This window comes from Plectrocnemia conspersa, unplaced genomic scaffold (assembly GCF_051122295.1).
Source record: "Plectrocnemia conspersa isolate PC_06_02 unplaced genomic scaffold, ASM5112229v1 ptg000003l, whole genome shotgun sequence".
Lineage (NCBI taxonomy): Eukaryota > Metazoa > Arthropoda > Insecta > Trichoptera > Polycentropodidae > Plectrocnemia > Plectrocnemia conspersa.
In genome coordinates, this window is record NW_028277167.1 from 8,845,441 (window position 1) to 8,860,040 (window position 14,600).

The 14,600-nt window shown below is 29.6% G+C and overlaps 1 protein-coding gene and 1 long non-coding RNA gene across 6 annotated transcripts in view; one reads left to right on the forward strand and one right to left on the reverse strand.

The window, feature by feature from the left end:
* Positions 1 to 14,600, reverse strand: part of tinc (transmembrane protein tincar) — a 168,619-nt gene that overhangs the window by 102,758 nt on the left and 51,261 nt on the right. For all 5 annotated transcript variants that reach the window (XR_015809116.1, XR_015809117.1, XM_088183063.1 and 2 more), the window contains one exon: positions 8,083 to 8,139. The gene's annotated coding sequence lies outside the window, so the exon portion shown is untranslated. The remainder of the gene's footprint in view (positions 1 to 8,082; positions 8,140 to 14,600) is intronic.
* The window catches only part of LOC148236541 (uncharacterized), an 82,464-nt gene that overhangs the window by 56,627 nt on the left and 11,237 nt on the right, over positions 1 to 14,600 (forward strand). The window lies entirely within an intron of this gene.

Below are 14,600 nucleotides of genomic sequence, written 5' to 3' on the forward strand. Positions count from 1 at the left end.
AATTGCTCTCTACTTAAACTTGATGTTTAAAATAAAAAATAAAAGAATAATAAAACAGCTCTTAATTATTTATAAACTGCTTCTAAAAAAAGAATCCACCTCGACACAAGAGTTAAAAGTACAAAATATAAGATTATTTAAAACATTTTAATAGTGATATTTACTGAGTTATATACTTAATTAATATATTAACTTCCTTAAGATACAGTTAGTAGACACATAAAACTCGCATGTGGAGATTAACGTCTATCGTTTTAACTGCTCGAGTTTCTCCTACCCTCCTCGTATATCCATTATCTTACCAAGATTTCAATTACTATACAATGACTTCCTAGATTATTTGAAGACGGGAAAGCATCGTGCAAACACTCTGCTTATGACTTATTTACTCAGATGGGTGTCATACTGCACTGGGATGTGACCGAGGACACTCAAACTGATTTTGCCTGAAATTTTCAGGATCCGATCCGGCGATTTTTAAAGGGTCGTATTTCAGGCTATTTTGGTCGGGCGGAACGCTGTAATGGAATCCGAATGGAGTTTTCATGTAGGATGTAATTGACTCTCTCGGCTGAGAAAGTGTATAATTTTGCGACCCTCTCGAGATCGGGAATCACCTTCCGTGAAGCTGTATAATCTCGAGTTCGCTGCTTAAACGCCGTTTTAAATAACTCCAAGGGTCCTGGGTTCAATTTTGCCAGAGAGGCGAGCACGGCAATTGGGTTTTATGTTGTCGATTTGTTGCAAGGGTATGCCGATGATGTATTGTAGGAGAAACTTGGATTCGATCGAAATCGAATATGTAGTGCTTCTGATTTTTTTGACATTTCATCTCTTAAGAAAATTAATTTTGCACTAAATTTCTCGAGAATTTTTATATTTGGGTTATAATAAAATTAGTCATGAATATAACAAACATACAGTAGCAATTTTTTTTACTTATTTAATATTTTAGAAAAATATATTTGATCTTGAAGATCAAATAGAAGGAATTAATATTGTTTCTGTTATAATTAGAATTACATCACCTGCTTTTTGCAGTTTAGAAACATTTTATATATATTTTTGAAACAATCTTCTTAGTCAAATCATTATTACTACCTGATGGTCTGACTAAGGAGTTTGTGACAAATTAAGTATCGAGGCTTAAGTATTCAGAGCTACAAAGCTTGCTGACCAATCACAATCATACACCGATCATCCAGAACAGCGAAATATGTGCCTTTAGAAAGGGACATTTGCTTGATGGGCATTGCCCAAGGTCGTATACTGTATCGGAAATCTTGTGGATACGGTGATTTATTATATCCGTGATCGTTTTGCAACAAAAAATAGTATTTCAATGGACTGGAGAATCCTTGCGTGCTATTTATGTTTTTTTCTGGTTGTAACAAAAGCTTGTGTGTGGTCATTACATGTTAAATAGTATAAAATTGGTTATTAAAAGATATAGAATAATTATTGCTACATTTGAAAACACTACTTTAAATTATAATTTTCTTTATATTTATTATCTTTGTGAATATATAAAGATTTAAGATTCGTATATTAAAAAATATATATGTTTATTATATATTTTTTTTTTCATACTTTACTTTTAGTTTAAATTGTATTTTAATATATATGCATATATACTTATAGTATATATGTATATATATTATATTATTTAAAATATCGTGCTTTTATTATTATTTTATTTTATTAATTTATTTAGCTTAATAGCTAATCTTTACATCTAACAAATTTAGTAAACATATATAAAAATATATAAAAAATACATAACAGAAAGAAAAAATATACAATAATAAAGACTTAATATTATAATATTTTATTTCTATATGTACGAAGGTGTTTTTTTATTCCATTTATAAAACCCGTTATATTTTTGCTGTTTCGGATTTCTCTTGGAAGACTATTATATAAATTAAAACCTCCGTACATAATTCCCCTAGCCGTACTCGTTTTCTTATACTTAATTATCTTTAAATTTTCTCTATTTCTAGTATTATATTTATGTACATCTTTATTTCTTATTAAATACTTATTAAAATAGTGTGGTAACATATTATTTTCTAACTTATATATAAATACTAAAACATTCATACTCAATATTTCTTGAACATTCAACCATTCTAATCTATCAATCATACTTTTACAATTAGTTAATCTATTTTTATTTAAGATTACTCTCATTGCCCTATTTTGTAATTTTTGCAACATTTGTTTATCTAATTTATTCAACATATTTAATAGTGTTGCACAATAATTAAAATGGGGCAATATTATACTATTGTAAATTAATTTTTTTGTATTTATACTTAATATATTTCTTAATCTAGATAATAAACCTATTTTTCTACTAATTTTTTTTAATATGTAATTACAATGTTCTTTAAAGTTTAATTTTGTATCAACAATTACTCCTAAATATTTTATATTATCCACTATTTCTATATTAGAGTTATTTATTACTATTTTGGTACTATCATCTAACACATTTTTATAATTAATAAACATACATTTAGTTTTATTCTCATTTAATTTAAGTACATTATTCTTTAACCATATCTCTAACACACCTAATTCATCATTCAAATTACTCACAACTTCTTCAATGTTATCACCCATGCAATAGATCAATGTGTCATCCGCAAATAGATGAACTTTACATTTTCTTACGTTATTAACTATATCATTTATATATAAAACAAACAACAATGGTCCCAATTTAGACCCTTGTGGTACTCCATAATACACTAAGCTCTCTTCAGAACATACATTATTTATCTTAACTTTTTGTTTTCTTTTATATAAGTAATTATTAAACCATCTCAAAACTATATCACTTATACCTATACTCTCCAATTTCTTCAACATTATTTCTCTGTCTATTGTTTCGAAGGCTCTCTTGAAATCCAAGAAAACTGCTCCAATGATTTTGTTTGTATCCTTAGCCAACAGCCAATCATTTATCACTACTTGTAATGCAGTTTCAGTGGAATGCTTTTCTCTGAATCCCGATTGTTGTTCACATATTATGTTTTGAGAAGTAATAAATTCCTTTAATTGTTTGATTACTACTTCTTCTATTATTTTTTCTATACACGGTAGCATGTTGATTGGTCTCATTTCTTCAACTTTTTTACTATTTTTTATTTTAGGTATAGGTACAATAGTAGCAATCTTTAAATTTTCAGGCATTTCTCCTAATGAGAGTGCTTTATTTATTAAATAATTTAATTTAGTTCCTATTATTTCCCATGTTTCTTTAATTATATTTATATCTAGTTCATCAGTACTAGTTCCTTTTTTAAATTTACATATTATGTTATGAATTTCATCTAATGATACTGATTTAAATTTACTAAATTTTACAATTAATGTTTTATTATTATATTGTACTAAATTACTAATCCTTGGTATTGAATTTACAATTTCTTCTATGCTCTCAATGTAATATGTATTCATCTTTTCTGCCATTATATAAGGATCTTGATATATATTTCCATTAATTTCCATTTTTATTATGTCGTTTTTCTGAGTTGGATTAATTAATTGTTTTATTGATTTCCACATCTTATTTGGATCATTTTGTATTTCATCTATCAATTTTTCATACCATTTCTTTTTAGCCATTCTTAATACTTTGACTGCCATATTTCTACATTGTGTGTATGTTTTCCATTTTTCATTAAAGACTTTATATTCTATTTGTTCTGTTTTTAATATTTGAAAAATTTTGTATGACTCATCTCTTTTCTTTATAGCATTTTTTACATCATCATTAAACCACGGTTTTGGGTTGTAACGATATTCCTTTTTAAAATTATATTGACTTTTTGTTTTACAATCTACTATATTCTTATAAATTTTGTTCCATATCCTATTAACATCCATATTATCTACATTCCAGTCACATTTTTGTAATTCTAATCTTAATTTATTAAAATTAATTTTTTTAATTATATCATTTTTTTTTGTTTTTTTAAACTTAAGTTCATTATGTTTTTCTATATAAATATATACAATTGAATGGTCAGTTATTCTTGGAGTTGATTTTACTTCACAATAAATTTTTTTGTTGTTGGTAAATACTAAATCTATTAATGTGCTCGATCTATTATTAGTCCTTGTATTTTCTTTGACACATTGTCTTAAACCAAATATATTTGATATTTTTTCTAATTTTGCTGTGTAAAAATCTTCACATTTGTTCCAATTAAAATTCCAATCTCCAATTAAAACAGTATCCAAAATTTGATCAAAACTCCATTCTGCAATATTATTTATAAATTCTATGAATATATTCGGATTACTATTTGGAGATCTGTATGCTATACATAATATTATGGGAATTTTTTCAATAAAAATCTTAACTGTGATAGACCAGTATGTCTTATCTTGATTATTTTTAAATATAGTATTGAATTTTATATCATTTCTAATATACAGTATAACACCTCCTGTATGTCTGGAATTAGAATCACATCTAATTATATTATAATTGCCAATATTTAGTTCAAATTCTTCAATGTCATTTGTGATATGGGTTTCAGTTAACCCTAAAAATATTGGATATTCCTTTTCAGTAATTAATTCTATTTCCTCTTTATGTTTTAAATAACCTTGTGCATTGATTAATATCCCAGTTACTGATTCTTGTTTCCCATATGAACTTGATTTTTTTAATTGCTATACTATATTATATTGTATTTTATTATAGTAATTTTGCTCGTATCTTTTATAAATTGAACAATTTCTATCCATGGAGTTGTGTTCCACATTCAAATTAAGATTTAGTAATTTATTTGCTCTACAGCAATTCACACAGTTTTCTTTTTTGTTGCATTGATTTATTAAATGTTCTTCCGAGCCACATTTTATACAATTTTTTTTATTTTTACATTCACTGGCTTTGTGATTATAACCATAACAGTTATAACAACGGTATATGAATATGTCTTCATATACTTTACACCTATCCCATTCAATATTTAATTTGCCTACATCCATTATATTTTTAAATGTCGTAACATCTACTTCAATAATAGCATCATACTTATTAAATTTGTTTTTTTTAATATGTTTTACTTCTAAATAACATTTGTTTTCTTCTACACATGTGTTTTGTTTCATTATACACTTTTTTAGTTGATCATATTTTAATTCTTCAGAAATTCCAATTATTTTTATTTTTGGTTTCTTTAAATTTCCTACTTTTATATTATATTTATCTCCTAGTTTTTTTACTGCATCTGTCGTAATTTTCGATGCATCTTCTTTACTATCACATGTAATTATTATACCTCCTTTGCTTATTGGTCTTATATTTTGTATTCCAACTTCTAATTCTGTTGGTTTAATTAAATTTTTGCAATCCTTTTTTGTCTGCTCTATATTTTGCAAATTTTTAGGTATAATTATCGCAATATCTTTTCCTTTTTTTACGATTTCCGAATAATGTTTCTTTTGCATTTTATTTTTAATAATATTGTTATTTAAATTTAGTTTATCCTTTATATTATAAACATCTTTTCTAACATCATTTAATAACTCAATTATTGAGTTATTATTTTCATTTTTATTATTTACATCGTCCCTATTAGTTTTTAATACATCTAATAAATGTTTATACATTATATCAAATGTATTAGTTATAATGGTTTTTTTTTCTTTTGATAATATATTACCATTTGATAATAATATATTTAATTTTGTTTTTAATTCATCCATTTCTTTTATTCTATTTTCTGGCGTAATTACGCCCGCTTTATTCACGCCGCTATCGGCCATTTTTTTTTATGTAACAATACTAATTATTTCTATCTTATACTATTTATATATTATATTAATCAATCTATTTATACTATTTATTAAATTGTGCTACTTACGCGCAAATATCTGCCGGTTTTCACCTCCAAAGGGGTTGGTTACCACAATCTTGGTTAATTGCACGGCAGACACATGCACATACGATGAACACAAACAACTGTAAAAATATCTAATTTGCAATTATTTTCAGTAGAGATATTCCTAATTTGAAATTAATCTCGCTTAGTATATTTTTTGCAGTTGGCTTAAATTATCTTATATGTTAAATTTGTGTACAGTAGAGATTATATTTTGAGGTTTCAAAAGTATTATGCGGTAGGTGTGGGCTCTACGTTTTGCGGTATTGTTTCAGCTTTGTTTATGCGCCTTATTAGAATTCAACCAAAACGTTTCTGAGCGCAAAAGCGTGTATCACCAGTGAAGGGGTTAGCCGACGGCCACTGGAAGTTAAATTAAGAGAGATGATAACCCCTTCGCCGCCGCCCTACCGATGAATAATACATACACGAAACGAGCGATTCGCGTGTTGATACTTTTCGCAAAAAATATCAGATAAAACACATATTTGCGCCTCAAATGTCGAGTGTCGCTAAAGGTTGTTTAAAAGTAAATTTACGTGGTCTGAGCGAAATCCAATTTTATAATATAAAAACGTAGCATTAGAGACACGTTGAGTCTGTCTGTGAGTAACGATACAACGATATGATTTATTTCGCAATATAGCTGGGTCGTAAGTCATGAGATTTTTAAGGACAAAAACAATATGATTCGATTGAAAAATTGTATTCGCCGTCGTGAATTTTTAGTGCGTATAATATACAAAATCAATAAAGATATTGATGGTTAAAATGTGCCTGAGCGAACGGACTGTATTGCTATGCAAAGAGGGGTCGCACGATAATTTGCATTTTAGGGACGCTGCTGAGAACAAAAATAAATATTTTAATAGTAACGTACCTTTGATAAAGAGAGCCACGTGGCTATATAAACATACATCGATACTTTTACAACATAAAATAAAATTGATAGATGTTAGTTGATTAGACGTGTAGTTTACGAAGTTTCTATTTATAAACTACTGAATCAATTCGAATAAATCTCACTTAATACGCGTCAAACAGGATTAGAATTCCCTACCAACGTGTAATATTCCTCTAAATTTATTACACCAATAATTTTATATTATTCAACGTAATCTCTTAACTTACTTGAATATCTAGTTACGACGTCCATAAATAGATAGTGAAATCCGAATCGTTACGTTTTGTCTGAAAATCAGGTGTGTGTTGAAACTCGCCCGAGTACGTGCACCCCCGTCTTAACTTTTCGAAAACTACCCCTTTTTCGAATAACATACCCCGGGAGGGCACCACCCACATCTGACTGCGCTTTGTCGTAATAATTCAATTTATTTTTGCGCGTCGGGCAGCTATGCCCTCGGGTGAGAATGCGAACATTGCTGTACAAAAGCGCGCCTGTGTTTCCAAACATTTTAATGTGAAAATATAGAAAAAATGATTAATAGCTTTCTAGTATAAAAGTTGCATCAAAACTATATTAAAAACGAGTAAAATAAAGACTGAGTAAAGTAAAAAGACAATTTATTTATATACTATGCAACTGTGAAAATAAAAAATGTAATTTAATAATTAATAAATACAGTTCAAGCAATTCTGATTAGTTGTCAAAAATATGAACAATGACATTTATACGTTTATATAAAAAAAAATTGATAAACATTTTTATAACATGGATCAAACTATGAATGTCTGTTTGAGTTAATCCAATAGTTATTGTTTTTTTTATTAGCATAAATATATATGAAAGAATAATGTTTCATCCATATGATAATGATAATAAGTCATAATACTCAGTATTTTTTTTTTAAATAAAATCTAGCGTGTTATCGATTATTTAGACCCTTTTTTAGAATAAACAAATCAGAGCTGTAATTTATACCATAAATCTTGATAATAACCAAACAATCTTTTAACGCCTTAATATGCGGTAAATTATAGCGTTATATTTGTTATTTATATTCAATTTGTCTTAATCATGACAGGTGTATTTTTTACCGTTCTAGATTATTCACAGCGTTTACGCTTGACTGTATTATCAAGAAAGCAATTATGGACTACCGTTACAAATAATTACTAGCGACTTCTTCATTTTAAGATTTAAAATAAGTGTCTATATATTATTTATTTATGGTTTAAATTAACGTATTTTATTTACGACTAATAAACTTACCTAAATCCGTCGATCAAATGTTAACTGGGCGACGAGCAGATCATTCTTCCATGTAATCTGAAACGATAGACAGAAAATCATAAATTAAAATGAAGATCTAAACGAACTATTTCATAGGTACGACTGTTAAAATTTTATGGTTATACAACAATAAAAAAACACATAATTTATTATACGTGTAAATATAATGTGACGCATAGGCGTTTGGGGTTTGTGTGGGAGAACTAGATACAGATACAATGGGGTTTCGGTTCAATATCAAACTTTAATATGAAACTTGCGACCGAAATGCGAATTGAATTATTCAGGGTATACATGGGTATATTATAATATGTGTGTAGAATATATTATTGAAATAAAATCGCCGAATATGGACCGCAATGGACGCTGATTAATCAGAGGGGCGAACGAAACCCCAAAGGAGAGTCGTCCGCCCTATAAGGGCTCGTTTCGGACAGGCAAATTAAAATATGATTACAAATCGGCGCATGTTAACCAAAGCGTCAAATGTCGCAACTTTGCCCTGTGGAGTAATTAATTGAGGTAATTGTGTCTTTGTATTTCGTGCTCTTTCGTGACGTGCGTGCTGCGCGACAATTACATAAAAATTAGTAATTTTTTAATGTCAAATATATTTTTTTTTTAGAAAGGATGAAAAAACAATTTTAGAAACGTCAAAAACATACGTTTTTTAAAGCCTGATCCTAGGGGAATTGATAGAAATGGGGAATTGTTTCTGAATAGACAGACAATCGGAGGGTAGGTGTGTCAAAATGACGGGCGTTATTCGCAGGTGCGAATTTATCAGACCCTAGATTGATGGGAGTCAATGGGGATTTTATTTTTTGCGGAGAAGATTGTCCACGATTGTATGTTTTATCGATGTTAGCACGGAAAAAGTTTGGAAAGTGTTTTTTAAACCATTACGATGTCGTTTCAAATCATATATTGAAAGTATATTGTTTCAGTAATGGATGAATAATTTAGTTGTAGCTATAAATATAATACTGAAAGATTATTTTTAAATTAAGTTTAATATAATGTGATAGCTAATACATTTTTAATTTTACGTTAAAGGAGTGGTAATAATAATATGGAGCGGATGCAACCGAAAATTAAAAAAAAAACATCATAAAAATAGCCAATACAAAAAATCAAATATCCAAAACTGCAACAGAAAGTTTGTGTCACATCCGATGAGACTTTCGCCGTTCGATTCGCATACATATTGCACATTTCACCCGCCAGACGCCGTAAATTATTCACGTTTTTCACGTGTACCTAAACACGGCCGCAACCGTGCAAGTAAAATATAAATATACGTATTTAAGTACGGATACGAATTTTCCTGTCGGAAAACTCGAACTCACGTGCAGTGTTTGTACACAAAACTGGCTTCCAGGCAAAAGTGCAATTCGAATTATCGACCTGCTCGACTGCAGCTAAAAGTTTCTCCCTGGGGCGGCATCAGCTGCGGACCTGCTTTATGGTAATTGGTTCGCGTGCAGAGGCAAAAAATATGCAAAAATAAAAAATACGGTGCTTTAAAAAGGGGATTAGGGCTTTCGTGAAGGGATTTCCGCGCGGGACAGACGCGGACTTTATGACCGAGGAGTATAAAAACTTACGGGAACAACGTGAGCGCTGAATGGGAAACGATAAAGGACGACCTTATTGATGACTGATAATAAAGAGTGGATATGTATGTTTAAAATTTGCTGATATTTCAAAAAAGTGCCTATAGTGTAAAATAATATACATACATATGTCTATTATTTTTTGTCGAGTAGTTAAAACAAATTTACTTTACTTAAAATAAAATAAAAATGAAAAGTTAATTAGGAATATATCGTAAAAATGAAATAATATGATGAGTATGTTTTTATTTCTAACCTTGAAAATGATTAGTAAATAAATATCTAAGAAGTGATACAATTGGCTCACAAACATCCGCATTTACGATTCGCCAGAGGTGTTTTAAACCAGAATTATGAAATATGTGACACTTGATCATACACGAGAAACGCCATGGAGTCACAGCAGCAGAGATGAGACTGCACCCTGGAACACACTACGCCACCCTGATAAAACACGAATATGGTGAACTCCAACGTGGTTCAATCACCGAAAATATTAATTGTATTTAGTACAAAATGATATAAACATAAATTTAGCTTTTATTAAATACTATGTTTTTATATGTTGAATTATTGCTTAGTTGGATATATTATATCATAATTTAAATTTTGTAGCATTATTTTACACATACAATAGAAAACGCATATTTGAAAGTGATTTATTTATTTCTCTTTAGCATTTCTATACTTTACATTATTAACGCAGTTCTTTGAGCCACCTGTGTATAATATATATAGCAATGACAATTTTCAGTCCAATTATTTATAATGACATTGCCATTTTTCATTTCATGAATAAAATAGCATTATAAAAATACACCGTTACCATCTCAACTCCTTTGGGATTGCGTTAATATTTTTCAATAAAACCCACCCTTTACTCGCCCACCCACTACACCGTGTTTTGGTATAATTTTGATTTATTTTTCATTCTCTCTTAACCAACAGGCGTGTGAATAATTGTCGTAGCGTCTCTTCGAAGCATTCACGTGACTGCAGCACGTGTGCGAATGACGTGCGTCACACGTTCTGGGGTGCGGGACATAAATTAACCCTAGACAACCTTATCGCTGTATTGCAACAGATCTGGGAATAGAGCGTAGATAATGAGCTGTCGTTAACGACCTCCGTATGACTGATAAGCTATCCGGTGGGTGGCTAAATTGGTAAAAAATTGACTGAGCGATCGATTAGCTAGACACCCTAAGAATTTAGGGCGGCCATAATTCAATTGGGGTTAGTCAAGGGTTCCTTTTTTATTTATATGAGACTGCGTGCTAAATTGTATTTTCTAAATTTTGATTCAGCGCTACGGTTCATTGGAGTGGTAAATTCTGGTTTGGCATTGGTTGAACAAGGTATTCAAAAACAATTTTAGATATGTAGAAATTCGGGATATCGAATTGATAATATACATATTTATTAATTTATGATTAATAAAATACTATGTATTAACATTATAGTGATTAAAAATTAAATTCAACCGCAAACCGTAGATGTCTCCGGACATTACACATACTTTCATCGTATACTTCCGGGTGCGGTTAAACTTTTCCTCATTTTATTTCCTCATCAACTCAAGATGCGACCTCTCGCGCGCTAGGAATGTGTGAATAAATTTAAAAGTTTCGCCATCCTCCTGACATCGATTATTCGAGTCAGGACAGGAGGAACGTAGCACGAAAGCCAATGAGACGAGAGAGCCGCAAATTAGGAGGGCTTCACTAATTTCGCGCTCGGTGGGCTCATTCCCAGGGTTCTTGGGTTTTATGTAATACATTTCTGCATGCATATTGTTGACCGTATGTCACTGGGACAGTGTATATTTATATAAACAACACATGTGGTACGATAAAATATCAAATTTTAAGTGTGATTTAATATTTGATGTGTCACTAGGAAAGATATATTTGTTGTCATTAAAATTATTATCCAGATTTTAATTGAAAGTGTACCACGGAAATTTTATTGGAAACCGACCTAATTTTTTCCAAAAAATATGAATAAATGCCTTTCACTATTGTGGAAAATATGACAATCATTTACGTAGAAACAAGATTAAAATGATGATCTACAAGTAACTTATGGGTGACGAGCAACGTACTGGAAGGTCTGCCAAATATGAGAATATTCCGATGTGAAGAAAAAACAACTTAAAAAATCATATTTTACTATCTTGTCAAAAGTCATCTCAAAGTGAATACTGAAAATGTTGTATGAAAAGAACTAGATTTTAAGTAAGCAGATTTGAAGAAATTTCTGCAAAAAAAATTGTGTGGGAAGACTAGTCTAAATATTTTAATATCCGGTTTAAGCATCACGTTTTTTTTTAACTATTTAATATTTCAATATTTAAGTTAACTATCTACTCATTTTTGTACCATAATATTTATTTTTTATTTTCAAGATTAATATTTATTCTCTGTAAAAATAATATGTTGTGTATTGTTTATATTTAATAACGTCTTTTCTCCCGACGTACCGCTACGTATCTACGTTATTTTTTTTTGTTTTGCAAAATGACTCATCTTATCATTATGCTATTTATAAAAACCACGAATTAATAGTTAAAAGCAGACAATAAAGCAGTTGCATGAAAAATATTGAAGAAAAAATAATACATTTTTATATTTTTACTTTACTTTTATTTTTGGTAATTCCTAAAGTTTATTTGATTTTTTTAAAGGTTTAATATTTTGCACTTTTCTATTTTTTGTGCATATCTTATGGATTATCAATTTAAAAATCATATCGATTGTGCTAACTTAGTTAGAGAGAAATTTACTATTATTAACGAATGCCTTTTTACGATAAATAACAAGAAAAAAGTCACGCTAATTCTAAGAAAACTAACCTAATAATTTCCAATTTTACATTTATTGAAATACATTTTAAGACCAAACTATTTTTATAAAAGTGTACCAATATAAATGAATCTTATATATTAAAAAAATAGGATAATATAATACAACTATTATTGACATTTTGATAACCCTTAAAAGAATCACTACATCAAAAATTCATCCAATATGATTTAAAGCTCAACTACTTTGATTTAGTGACATTATTTTTTACTCATTTTAATACAACCATTATCTAGCAATGGGCACATTTGACACTGCATTTTCCGACTGCAATTTGCACTTATCTTTTTTACTAGTATGCCTTTGAACAGGCGAGGGTTTTATCGGTTGACCAGACGTGAGAGGCTTTTTTCATTTCGCTTTACTCTATTTTAGGACAAAAATATGATTAAATGTATTTTGTGAACTCGGTCAAAAGGAAAGCCTTTATCTTCGTATGACAGTCATGACGTATTTTGCCACCGCACCAATGTGCCATTTTAAAAGAGAAAAACTCAAATATTGAACCACTTGCTTTTAAATATGAATGTAATATAATTTATTTTTAAATATATAAAGTATGATATAAATAATAATAGTTATTATGTATGTGTAAATACTTCAAACCATAATTTATATAATCATAAGAGAAACTCGCTATTATACAATATTTATATCGATATAAATATCGATCAACATTTACCATAAAATTGCACTTAACATGCAAATCACGTTATATAAAAATATTTATTTTCACATCAACAGATAATGAGTGTATTAATGGACGTCTCGTTAGCTCACGCATCTTGCGAAAGCCGTAAAAACTCGGCCCAGGCAATTAAACAACATTTTCGGCTACAGGGTGTGTCGTTAATAACGACGTTCAGAGGGGATATTTGCTTTTTTTAGTAACGACGGTGTCACCGTCCGTGTATCATATTTGCGAAAATAACATTTTCCGTTAAGGAGGGGTTGCCTCCGGCTGTATCGAGTGTCGTAAATAGCCTTGGGGGTTGGAAAATGCATACCCGTCGGAAGATTTTATTTTCGAATATGCTGCAAAGAGATGACAGCCAGTAGTGAGTGCATATGAAACATGGTGGGCCATTAAATTTTTAATATGCGCTGCGAATTTGTGTCGTTATTCACGGCTGATGTCTTATTCGCATACATAGTATGTAGCTAGAAAGAGAGAAACTTGAATACAATACAATGTACGCTTTTCCAAAGTTTTGCTGAGAAGTAACAATATACAGTTTTAAATTTATATCGTGTCTAGGATATCGTAATTGATGACTATGATCTTAGATTATATTTTTTAGAAATTCCTTATTTCAAAGACAATGAATTAAAATCTGGATAGGTAGTAAATAAAATGCACTATATTTTTTAACTGGTAACTAACTCATATCCATAGATTTCATTACATAAAAATAAATATTCAAGTGACGATTTGTAGTGTTTTTAAAATCGATAAAATATTTCAAGTAAGAAAAGGATCAGTTAAGTATTAGGTAAACCCGAAATAAATGTTTTTTTTTAATTTATTGTACTTTGTCCGTTATCTGATTACGTTTTTTTTATTAAATCTATTATGTTGATGCACATTTAAACTATATTCCGATATTTGATCAATTGAAAATTCGGTCCTTAAAATTTACGATGGCAGAATTTTTATCAAGTGAACAATATATCCGTAATTGCATATTATTGTAAATGAATATCTTAAAAAAATCATCGAAAATTACGGCCACTAAAACATTTGTGAAGTGGTATGCTACCGTAGATGTCAAAATTGGTTTAAAAAATACTTCCGACGGAAAATCATAATATCAAGAATAGTACTGGATGTGGGAGACCATACAAAATAGACGACGATGTTCTGGCTGCAGAACTAGGAACAGATCCTACTCAAACTATCCATCAGCTAGCTGAGAAAATGAACCAGTTTGATTCAAGAGTGCATAGACAAATTAAGAAGATAGGGAAGGCTTGGAGACAAGGTGTTTGAAAAACAAGTCGGTGGGTATCCGCATAT